The sequence below is a fragment of the Hydra vulgaris genome, chromosome 13 (assembly GCF_038396675.1).
Source record: "Hydra vulgaris chromosome 13, alternate assembly HydraT2T_AEP".
Classification (NCBI taxonomy): Eukaryota; Metazoa; Cnidaria; class Hydrozoa; order Anthoathecata; family Hydridae; genus Hydra; species Hydra vulgaris.
Window position 1 is genome coordinate 17,885,934 of NC_088932.1, and position 14,012 is coordinate 17,899,945.

Here is a 14,012-nt window from a genome sequence, read left to right on the forward strand (position 1 = left end):
TTATTTTTTGCATGAGTTTTACAAGGCTCAATTTGAAGTTTTTTTTTTATTGATAGAATTCAACGATTTTTTATAAAGCTACATACAATACAATCTTTAATTATTCTTTTTTTAATGATAAAAAAATTTTTATGCGAGTTATATAGATATATATTTTTATTTGCTAGTTGCTATTAACTTTTTTTTATATGATTCTGCATATGTTAGACCACATCTCGAGTTTGCCATTTAAGTTTGAAACCTTTACCTTGTTGGTGAAGTAAAAAAAAAAAAAAGTTACTGCTCAACAACGTGAAAATTTGTCAGGCTTAAAAAAATAAAAACCAAAAAGTTCAATGCAAAACTATGACTTTACCCACTCTTGAAGACAGATGGAAAAGAGGCAATCTTATTCAACAATATAAGCTTCTCAACGGTTTAAATCTAATTGAGTGGCATGTAAAGCCTAGCAGCTTAACACCCAAAGCTTATATTGAAATTATATTTCATCGAAAGATTGTTAGGAACTGTTAGACATAAATTTTTTAACAACAGTGTAGTCAATGATTGAAATGCTTTCCCCGATAATGTTATCGAAGCAATATCTGTTGATAAATTTAAATAACTACTGGATAATTTGCAATCATCGTAGTTACTACAGCTCATCGTTTACCGTAAATGCCACACAAAAGTGGCTGACATACGAGTTGGGTATAGATACGAGTATTCAACCGATGATGGGTTTAACAACCAATGATGAGTTTAACATGGGTTTTCAGGAAATAGTGTTAAAAGAAAATCTCCTATTATAAATATCATAGAAACCCATATGACCATCCATTGTCTTTGTCTTTGGATTGCGGTAATTTAAAAAAAAAAAATTGCGGCCGTGTCGCAGTGGTTAGAGCGCTTGCTTTAAAAGCAAGAGATCCAGGCTCGAAACGAGCTCTGGACATATTTTTGTGTCACGGTAAGAAAGAAGGCGCGAACTTCATGGTAAAATGTACTTCCACGGTGCTCTGCAACAAGACCGTTAGGACTTTCTGGGGCACCTAAAAAAAATAAAAAAAAACAAACAAGGCTATGTGTAACTTAATTAACTAACTAATTATACGGTATTGTATTAAAATATAACAATTCACTTATGCAAAAAAATAACAATAATAATAATAACAAAAATAATAACAAAAATAATAACAATAATAATAATTATTATTACAATTAAAATTATTTTCAAGGGGGCATTAAATAATTTAACATGTACATAAGTACATATGAATTAGTCAAAGTCGGTTTTATGCTTTGTGAATAAAACCGAGAGAAGTAGAGCATGGAAAGTAGTTATTTTTGTTAGAAATAAATAGTTAATCAAAAGTAATTTTTATTTTTTGTTTAAATACTACAATGATGTTCAATGTTGCTATTATTTTTAAAAGTTTTGGAAAAATAGAAAAAAGGGGAAATAAAAATAGGATAAAATTTTTTAAAATGTTTGGAATATATTTAGAATAAAAACTAAAACAAGGAAAAGTTATCTTTTATTTTTAATGTCTCCTTTAGAAAGTTTCCCAAATAATAATAAATATAGCATTGAATATCACATTGATTAATAACAAAATATCATCTTAAAAATCACTGTAAGAAGCTCGAGCACTTGCACGCCTCAGACTCGCACGTCTTAGCCTTATTTAGCGTCGAGTAATTAAAAACCTGGTTCAACAGTTCAGAACTGTCAACAGTCTTTTAAAATTTATACTTTTAAACAGCTAGAAGTTAGCTTACTTGTAAAAAATATATAATTTTTGTACATAAGTATATAATTACAATTGTATTTAAATACATTATCTTTTATAATACAGTTTTATAATATATAAATATGTTTGTAAAATTTAAATTAGGTTTATAAAATTTTTACATCATAATGTTCATGTAGCTTAGTTTGATATAAGTTTCCATAAAAAAATGAAACAAAAAATTATTTTCCTTATTTTTACTTGAAGATCCTGCACAACTTAGATTGCAACTTTGGCACTCTGATTGCTTCTCAGGAACCACCTGTCACTGAGATCGATTATAGATGGTTTCTGCTTAATAGCAAAAAGGAATCCAATATTCTAGCCATTATACATACCACCACAAGAATGAATTCCACTTTGCGTTGCAGATGTTTAGAAATTTTCTGAAAGTAAATTAATCTCGAAATGGCTATTTTCCAAAATAAATCTGAACACTCGTGTTTGATAATACAAAAATATCATGCCATTTTTCCAGTCTAATTTGTTGAAATTTTTTTCTGTCCCATTTTTAAACTCTGCTTCAAGTTCCTCGTACTTTTTCTAAAGTTTAGACACAAATAAATATTTGGTGACTTGTTACCACAAGTAAGGTTCTATCATCGCTTCATTTTCAGAACTGACAATTGATAAACCACCGTTTGTTAATATCCTTCTTTTCCTCAGTGTTAACATATTAACAATGATCATCTTTATTGAATTTTACAAGTTATATTTCTCAAATTTCACAAGTTTTAGTCCTCAAGAATGTTTTAACTCCTAGTTATAGAACTACAACAATAGTTTTTACCTTGAACTTTTTAATTCAAACACCACAACTTGATATTCACTTATGCTTGTCATCATCCTTAATATACTTGTCATCAAAATGTAAAGTCTAGGGTTCCATTTTTAGGTTCTCAGTCAGTTCAGGGTTTTTTAGAAATTTAGTAATTAAATTTAGAAGCATTCTGAGTGACTGATTAGTAAATTGAAGTTGAAGTATCAATGCCATCATTTGACAATTGCCGGCAGATTTTAGTAGCTTTATTTTTTTAATATTCCTGCGGATATTACCAAGTTAGTCCCAACTTTACTTTTGTGGTTATTTTCTAGTTGGTGGAAAAATACTCTCATCTTCTTTTTCAATTTCACAATCTTCTTTTTCAAAGTCACAAAGTTGCAGACCCGCTACTTCGTTTTCACAATCTGCAGACTCTCTACTTCGTATTCGCAACCTGCAGACTTCCTCGCACTAGAGAGATGACTGTAATATGTTAGTTTTGTCGAAGGTAATTCTGCAGTCAACTTTTTTCTCTTTAAAGAGTAAACGGTTGGTTTCCTTACTCTATACTTTCCAAATCAAGTATTGAAAGACTATTGAAATAAGAAAATTAATTTAGTTTAATTTTTTTAGAAAAGTTTCTTGGACTTGATTGACTGCTTTAATCAATCCAGTGCAATATGGTGATCAGACCGGAGAGCAATATTCTAAAATAGGTCTTGTGTAAGTACTAAAGGCTTTTACGAGAACAAGTGAATCACGAATTTAATTTAACTTAAGTATTAAATATGCTTGGATGTTTGCTGCACGGACAACATTTAAAACATGATTTTTGTAATTTAGAAAAGAGTCCATAGTCACACCAAGGTCCTTTGGGTTTTTAGACCAATTTAAATTATGAACTCCTAATATATAATTGAAACTCATATGTTTACAAAATGAAGCAGGTGCTATTCTAAGTGTAAAACACTTACTGTTGGCAAATTTTAACTGCCATTTTTCTGACAAAGATAAAAACTTTGTTGATGGCCACAGCTAGGTCTATGATCTGTATCCCTAAATGAGCTATATTTTTTGATGTCGTCAACATATAGCATAAAAGAACAATTAAGATTTTTGATTGCAGAGGGTAAATTGTTAGCATATCATAAGAATAACATTGGACCCAAAACGCTACCCTGAGGAACTCCACTAATAATGCTAGATGGTTAAGACTGAATTTTCGACCAAATCTCTTTGGTATCTTTTTTTTTTTTTTTGTAGTTATTTAGGTGCTCCCACAAGTCCTTATGGTGTTTTCACGGAGCACCGCGGGAGAGCATTTAACGAGAAGTTCACGCCTCCATCCGTACCAATGTTACTTTTTGGGCTGGAGCTGGCGTCGAACCTCGGACCTCTGTGTTCTGAGCCAGAAATTTTTTTTTATTTTTTTTTTATTTTTAGTTTACAATTATTAATCGTAATATAATAATATAACCATACATAAACTTGGTATCTAAAAGAAGATCCAAAAGATCTTGTCGCCAGAACCATCTAAAATATATCAAACGTGTATATATAATATAATAAAAAAACAATTGATTTAATAACTATTGACAATGTAGAATAAACAAAAACAGAAAATAATTTTACATTTCAAAAATATTTGTATATATTGTCAGTAAAAAGAATAAAGTTTTGTATGTATATACGTATAGGGAAAAGGCGCCTATGATGGCATACTTAACTTTGAAGCTTCATTATTCAGTATCCTGAAGACCAATAATAAAAGTTTTGATATGGATACATTCCTTGTTACATCTAGAACAATAATTACCCTGGGAGTTTTTATCAGTTTTATTTTTTTTATAAGTTATTCTTATTGTAAAAAAAGCACAAGTATGCCATCATTGGCAACCACTGCTCCTATGATGGCATAGAGGAGGATGGGTCTAGTTAGGATCGAGGGTAACTTAATGATTTCATTTAACCTTAGAGTCTTCCCTCAGAAAAGCCAGAAATTACTCGAAACCATCCTAATTTACTATTTCATGCTACACACCAGCATTGTAAAACTTTGCGCATGCGCATAGGAAATAGTACGTTTTACGTATTTTTTGGACCAAAAAAAAAATTGTGGAGCATCGCTTTCTTTTAACTTTACTTAAAAATAAGTTTTTCTTATAAAAAAAAGGTTTTCCCAACTCGTCAATATTTCAACACTCCCAACTCGTATGCCATCATGGGTAAAAGTCATCATTTTCATTAAAACAAGCTGTGTCTGCTTTGTTCAAAAGATAAAATTAAAGTAACTATTCCACTAAGTGTATAAAACTTGAATATAAAATGCATAAAAATTTCATTTCTGCACAGTTAATAGTAAAATCACAATCTTAAATATATGAAGGAAATAAAACTACAACAGCACATCCCAAAATCGATTTTTGTTGATTATAAAAACAATACTTGAGCACAAGGGACGTTTTTTCACTAAAACTAATGTAAAGCCAGTATAGTCATGTGGGTCTAATTCTTTTTTTACCAAAACCAATTTTAATGGAAATATGACCGGTATGCCATCATAGACGCTATGCCATCATAGGCGCCTTTCCCCTATATATATATATATATATATATATATATATATATATATATATATATATATATATATATATATATATATATATATATATATATATATATATATATATATATATATATATATATATATATATATATATATATATATATATATATATATATATGTATATATATATATATATATATATATATATATATATATATAAATATATATATATATATTATCATCATTATTATTATTATTATTATTATTTTTGAAGTTTTTATAAAACTTCACTTCTTTTGAGACCCAATGACCAATGAACTGCTTTTAAAAGACTTTTTTTTCAAAATATTAGGAACCCGTCTGATGTTTAAGGGTCTTGAGCAACCCTTAAAAAAATTTTTTATTTAAAAATTTTAAATTAAATTTAGTATTAATTTACTACATAGAACACATTTAGGGGTTAAAATCAGACATTAAAAAAAAAATTGTTGTTTCATGACACACCCTTAATATATATATATATATATATATATATATATATATATATATATATATATATATATATATATATATATATATCTGATAGTGTTGGAATAAAATAAAAAAAAGACGCACAACTTTTATAATTGATTTCCGTTCTAGTTTCTTCTCAACCCAGCTGTTATTTATAATTTTTTTAATAATAAATGTTAATTAGACAATTTCCTATAAAAGGTTGTTTTGATAAGATCTAAAAGTAGAGATATTTTGGAATGGTTCGAAACCAAAGCAACAAAGTGTCAAATAATGCCAAAAGATTACGAAAGTGCAACTCAATATTGATTAATACTCTTCTATTACATTGTTAACAATTCAACTCATCATATATTGGTTTTTTTATAAATGTAAATCATTGAAAATAGATAAAATCAAAAATGAAGTAAACGACAAAGTGAATCTTAAACGTGAAAAGTGAAATTAAAATCCTTATAAGAAAGTTTGCTTATCGTCATTAATCAAAGGGAAAAAAAATGATGAATACAAGTTACATGAACAATTACCAATGTAGTATCGGTAGAAAAAAAAAAAATGCAAATTTATAACGATAAAACAAAGTCCTGAGCCTAAAAGTTAAAATTATTTTCAAAAAGATTAGGCATCTTTTTAAGTGGAGCACAGCGATCTAAAATTAATGTTGTTTCAGTAATAAACGTTTGGAAGCAAGAGTTAGTAACGCTATTTATTTTAGATCATCCAAGTTTTTAAAATATCTGCGATATAATTTTTGAATGCGGGGCATAATATAAATAATTTGAATAAAGTAAGTGATTAGAAACAAAATTTGTCAAATTTCCTGAAATAATTTTGTTGGTAGTTAAAATAAAAATAAATATTGTTAATGGTTTTAGCAGAGTAATGTTTTTGTTGGAAAAAATAATAAAAAGGCAAATATAATAAAGGTAAGTTTAAAAAATTCAGACATCGGAATTTTGTTTGATTGTATCAAAACGACATAAAAATTACCCAGTAAGAAAACAAATTTGTTTTCAGAATTTATTTTCTGAATCAGAATAGGCATGATATTATTAAAGTTATATCTATGCAAGAGTTTTATCAATGAAACCTTATAATAACTATGCTATTAAGTTTTCTTTAGATGAAACCATATCATAACTATGCTATTAGGTTTTTCTAAAAAAATATTGTTTTAACAAATTCTAAACAATCAGTTGCATAAGTTATCAAACCACTTTGCTTGCAAACTCCTCGGTCAACTATTTGTTTAAAAATAATTTTTTTCTGAATAAGTAGGAAATCTAGGGGATAATCAGGGACGACGACACGAGTTTTGAAGTAAAGGGGCACATTCGTCAATTTCTAAAAAAGTCCTCTATATCTAGAAATTTCGAAAAAAAAAAAGGGCTTTAGAAATAAAGTGGGGGCTAGTGCCCCCTGGCCTTCCCACAAAGCGAAAGTATACTTTTACGTAAAAAAAAATAAAAAAAATTGTTGATACTGGTTTATCTAAAAGATAATACGCCACAGGTAGCATTAGCGGTACGCCACAAGCACTATTTTTCGAATGATTTTTTGTAAAGCGCGTTTAGTTTGGGTTATATTAACTGAAATAAAGTTCACCTATTTCAGTTAATATTTCTAAAGTTAAACGCGAAAACTATAGTTTTAAAATTATTTACTCTGGTAATAAAAAACGCATGGAAAGTCATCATTGACTTGATTTAATTGCCACAATCACGTGACAAAATAACAAATTTTAATAATTTCTACTTTTTATATAACATTTTCTTACTTGTACGTTGATAATAAATCGTTACGTGACCGAATCTTTTCATAAGAAAAAAAATGTTCCTCCATAATTGTTAAAAAAAATGTTTCTCAAAAAGAAAAAAATTAATATTAGACCATCTAATAAAATTGAACCATCACAAATAAGTTTTCAATCACACCTAATATCTAATAATATCAAATAATATTTAATGGCTTATCGAAAACTTATGGAGGAAGACCAATTAGTTTCAGTATCTTCGTTAAAGCCTGACAAATTTCGGGTTTTTGAAACTAGTTAAGTCAATATCAAATCAATAAAATATGTATCAATACCCTTTTTACGCATTTTATTTTTCTTCAAAACATGATGTTTTTCCTGAAGATCTAAAATGTGCAAAAGTTGAATATCAAAACATAATTCATTTCAAGTACTAATATTTATGTATAAAACTAAGAACTTGCTTCCAAAAGTTTATGATATTTTTACAGAGGCTTTCTTTCAAAAATACAATCTTCGATCAAATACAAACCACAGCTATCATTTAAGCAGAGTACAACCACAGGTGTCAAACTTTTTAAATATAAGCCGTCATTATGGAATCAGTTTAAAAGTAACAGTAAAAAAAATTTGAAAAGCATTTTCTTTTTCAAACTACAAATTAAATTGCACAATGTTAATTCATGACATATTATAACACATGATATAAAATAAAGGGGTTCTACATAAAAGATTGTGGTGACACCGGTCATCCGTATCTTCCTTGAGTCTCTATCTGTTTTTGTATATCCTCTTTATGCAACGTAAAAATTACCTTGTAATTAGTTTATTTTTGATCAGCAAAATGTATTTATATATATATATATATATTTTTTTTTTTTTTTTTTTTTTACCGTGTATATACAATCCGTATGTTAATAGCAAGATATATAGGTAGCAGAGGCGAGAAGAAGACTAATACGTCTTATCGCCAAGCCCCTTGATAAATTCCGTAAATATAAAGTTTAATTTAAAAATAAGGAGCTCCGTTAACTATATAAAATAAACAAACGTAAAATTGATAAAGTAATAAATAAAACATCTATTATAAAAAGATAACAAGAAGCGTTATTAACTTAAACATTTTCTTCTAAAAGCACGCAAATATTTAATTTTTATTTATTGAAAAATCTTGAACTATTATTATTATTTTTTTAATATTAAACTTTAAAACACAAAAGTCTATCAAAAAATAAAAATAATAACAACACATATTAAGCAACAGGGACATAAATAAGTTTGAAAAGTTACCAAGAGCATTTAACCCAAGCTTTTCAAAAATTAATATACTTTTCATTTAATTGATAAATCAATCATAAGGGTATTTTGCAATTTCAGAAATAGTTTTGTGGTAAATCATTTTTTAGTAATAACTGTTTAAGTTTAGCCTTAAACTCATTTAACATTGTTAGAGTTTCAAGGTGGTAGATCCCTATTTAAGCTATTTAAAGTTTTCTATTATTTAAATAATTTTTTTGTATTGAAAAGACAATAAAATAAGTTAAATTTTTTTGTATTGAAAAGACAAATAAATTAAAAGTAATTAAAAAAGAATAATATGACATTAATAATTGGGATAAAAAGGAAAAAAAGGACGCTAAAAAAAATAGGACCCTGCAATGGTACAAAGATAACTCTATATTGCATAGTCCGATTGCTCAAATTGTGCAGGTAGCATTCATACATGGGTGTTTACAAAATGTACTAAATTGGTGAAAAGAAAAATATTATTTAAAATTTTATGGTATTTTTCTTACAGTGAATGAATTTCATTATAAAAAAATAACTATCAATAATTGCCTTTGCCTTTGCATATTAATGCTGATTTTGGTACATTTTGTTGACACTACTGTATTAAATATATTGTGAAAAATTCAAGTCAATTGGAAAAAGTAAAACTTGAGATATCTTTGTACCAAGTATGAAAATGTAGATTCAGAGAAAACGATCGTTTAAAATTTTGTATAAAAATACAAGTAACTTTGCGTTATACAAAACTAATAAGCTCCAGGTACGTTACGTAATGTAAACTAGAAGTATTTAATCTGTTAGATAGAGAAGAAGACACTATAAGATATCTAAGGAAAAGAAGAGATGCTTGAATAGCACAAAACTTTTACGAAAAAATTTGATTTTTTTTATATTAACAGGAAAATAGCTTTGGTTCTCTTAATGAAATTGAAAACTCAGTTGCCGCAAAATAACTTTTGGTTTGTATATAGGTGTTATTTGAATATCTGGTTAAGTATTTATTCTGATTAGTTTTGAATAAGGGATTAAAAGTTTTGGGAATAATACTTTTATTAATTTTGAACATAAAAATTATAAGATAATAATTATTTATTTGGTAGATATTTAGTATATTAAACTTAGTAAATAAAAGTTGGCAGGCTGTATAGCGGCTTTCATTGGATATAATTCTGATTGCATGTTTTTGCATATTAAAGAGTTTTTTTAACTTATTTTTATTTGTACTACACTTTGCAATAATAGCGTAATTAAGATAGGAATGAATAAAAATTATAAGATGATAAATATTTATTTGGTAGATATTTAGTATATTAAACTTAGTAAATAAAAGTTGGCAGGCTGTATAGCGGCTTTCATTGGATATAATTCTGATTGCATGTTTTTGCATATTAAAGAGTTTTTTTAATTCATTTTTATTGGTACTACACTTTGCAATAATAGCGTAATTAAGATAGGAATGAAAAAAAAAATATATAAAAGTTTTAGACAACATTTAAGGTTTTGCCCTATAAAGTAGGCCAATGCTCGTTGATATTTTACCTTTAATATATTTTATATGATCTCTCCATGTTACATTTTCGGTAAGGAGTACTCCTAGGAATTTTAGAGATACTTTTCTTTTTATTTCGCAATAATTTATAAAAAGATTTGGAAGTTTTACTGGAACTTTGTCTTGTTCATAGTAGTGGTGGAAAAAAGTTTATTTTGTTTTAAATAAATTTAGAGATAATTTGTTTGCTTTAAATCGTTCAGCAAGGTATAGTAGTTCTGTGTTTACATTTTTAAATAACATTTTTATACCATTGTGAGCATAAAACAGATTTGTATCATCTGCAAACAAGATTATGTCTAATACATTACAAGATTTGCTTAGATTACTGATATATACTAGAAATAAGAGCGGTCCTAATATAGATCCTTGAGTTACTGAATATACTGTAGTATATTCAGAAATCTTTCCAATTATAGACTAATCTCTAACTTTTTTTCTCCATGATTTCATTTTATGTAAAACAGACTGTATTCTTTTTAAAAATTAATAATATTCCTTAAATCTGGTCATTCGAGCATCTAGTATCAGATCAATCATCTGGTTAATGAAGTATTTGAAGCCTTTGATGAAAAAAATTAATAAATTTTATGTTTTTATTGATCTAAGCAAATCTTTTGACATCATAAAATCATACTAATCTCCTTTATAAACTGCAAAACTGTCCAGCAAATACTTTTGTAGTAGATTTGCAGTGGACCTTTTCAGGCGTTTTGAGCAGTTCTTTGGGGTTTTTCTCATCGGTTATTTAAACTTCAGTTCCACTGAAGTTCTGCTATAGGATGTTTGCTGGGTATGGTATCATATACAGAGGCTGTCTTTGAACTTTGGAGGCCCTGGGCAATATCAAAATGTGAGTCCCCCCTGAAATGAAAAAATTATTTTTATTAAATTATTATTATAGTCATGACTTCATTGAAACTTGACTTTACGAGCTTTAATATTAGAAAATGTTTCAACTAATGCACTAATATGTTCTTTAACTTGTCAATTTCAATTGATATCTCAGCTAAGCCTGTAAGTCTGCACTGTGACATATTTGACCTTAAGTAGTTTTAAATTAATTTAAGTTTTGAGAAACTTCTTTCTACGGAAGCAACAGTGAGTGACAATGTCAATAAAATTCGCAATGCTATAACTAAATTTGGAAAAGATTGTTCGTAGTGATTTTCTAAAATAAACTTGATCAGTGCCTGAGGGAGCAATTTTCCTGGAACCATACTGGATATTGCTTTGATTTCATCAAATAATTGATTTGAAATCAGATCTGAATTTCCATCTTCAGTTAAGGCAACCTCTAAATCCTTGCTATGTTTCTTAAGTGCTTCAGTATTTTGGGTGACTTCTGGAATTTTATATAAGAATCCAAAAAGCTCAGAAAGTTCTTTCAGTTGATTAAATTGGCTTGCTAAAGATGATAGCACTTGATCTACCAGTACATTGAAAACTTCCACCACATCTGTGTTTCTGGATTTAAAATTGGTTCATCTGCAGATTCATAGAAAAAGAGAGTTTTTTTCGTTCGGGGACAAACTGTGTTTTCAGCTTCAAACTGAGCAATTACTTCTAATCTTCTGCAATTTCCATAGCAAAAAGTTTGACATCCTTAATTCCTTTATCACGAAAGTCATTAAAATACTTGAGTAGTTGGTCAATTTCGGTTTGTGCTGTTGATATATCATAGTCTGGAGACTGCATTTTTTTGCTGACCAAATTTACTTGAAATAATGTCATACCATACACTCAAGCTTACCATAAATGTAAATTTGGATATTTGCTTGGCAAGATTATTTGCCTGAAATTTGGTAGATCTATCATACTCTGAACTGTTAGCAATTTCAACTAGAGCATCATTAACTTTGGAATATTCATATTTTAATGTCTTTAAGCTTTCCACTCGAGACTCCCATTGAGTATCAAACAGTGGCTTCAAAGTCAAAGTTTGCACTGATTTCATTAAAATGGCCCATCTGATATTAGAACCTGAAAAAAAGTTATAAACTTCTTGTAACAAACCAAAAAATGACACTGCTTTTGAAGAAGATTTTGCAGCATCACATACCATCAAATTCAAACTGTGGGCACTACATGGCACAAAAAACGCTCTAGGGTTAATGTCTCTTATTCTCTTTTGCACTCCAGAGTGAATCCTTTTCATATTTGCTTCATTATCATATGATTGACCTCGACAATTTAATATATCTAGACCTACTTCTGTCAAATGTTTCAAGAAAGTTTTATAACATTTAACATATAACATCAGATCTCAAGGACCATGAGAAGTCCGTAAACCACAATGTTTCCGTTAAAACTTCACCGGTTGTCCTATTTACATCAACAAATCCAATAAAATGCTCTTCAACTGTAAATAACTTGCAGTTGTAAAATCTAAGAACTAGGGTTAATTGTTGTTAGTGAGTCGCGTCTGTAATGCTATCCATAATTATTGAATAACATTTTGCATTCTGACAATTTAAAATTATAGATTTCTTTACCTTTGAACCCAAAAGTTGAATAATTATGTTTTGAATGTTTTTGCCAAGATAGAGATCACTTACTTCGTGTGATTTAATTTTTCTTAGATGCTCTTGAAGTATTGGATCAAATTCTAAAATCATTTCAATCAAGCCCAAAAAATTTCCATTGCCTTTAGAAAATAATTTATTAGTGTGTCCTTGAAATGCTAAATTGTGAGAGGCAAGAAATTTTATAACTGAAATTATTCTCTTCAAAATGTTTTGCCAATACTTCTAATTTGATTTTTTTTAAGTTGCATTAATTGACAGTCTCATTTTTCTTCATTCTTGCAGCCAAATCTATCTACTTTATAAAGCATTTCTTGTGGTTTACGGACTTCTCATGGTCCTTGAGATCTGATGTTATATGTTTCCAATTAGAATATCCATTTTCAGTTAATTTTGTGCTCTTTTTTTCGATGGAAAATATTATAAGATAAATTAAAATATTAAATATTAAGGAAATTAGAATTGGATCTTTCATAAGAGAAGAAAGATTTATACAGTAGAGTCTCGATTATCCGACTAATACCGGACCAAGGGGTGTCGGATAAGAGAAAAAATTGTCGGATAACAAGGATATGGAAAATGAAAAAAAAAAATTTATATGCATTAGTAGGTTACAGTTCTTAATGTGATTGTGCGTATTTATATTATTTAGATAACGCAAAACAATGCAAAAATATGCAAAATATCAATAGAAACTATGAAAAGGAAAGGTAAATTAACAAATAAATAAAAGAAAAAATGGGAAAAAAAGTTCTTTTCGGATAACCGAGTGATGGATAACAGGGACTGTACTGTTTTTATACAAAAAAAATTTCCTACTTACTGTGATGTTGATGGAAACGTAATATTTTCTTCAACAAGAATATTTTCTGGAACGTAGGGAGGCTGTTGATCATCTTCGGGTTGAGGGCCATAAATCCCATTATCAACTTTTTCAAGCTGTATTGGACCTGGATCGTCTTCTCCATGATGATGAGGTAGTGTATCTGGATCTTCTTCAAGCTGTATTGGACCTGGATCATCTTCTCCATGATGATGAGGTAGGGTATCTGGACCATCTTCAAGCGCAGGAAGATTGTCAAGATCATCTTGAGGTTGTGGATCTTCAAGATGATGGGTATCATCAGGATGAGGACAATGTGCAACTTTAGAAGTAGCGATCTCTTGAGTATTTGCATCACTCAGTGGCTTAAGGTGACGCAAAATTTAATTCTTCTGAGTGGCGAGGTATTTTTCTTCCTCAAGTTTTCTTTTTCTCTTATTATGGCCAGATTCAAACTT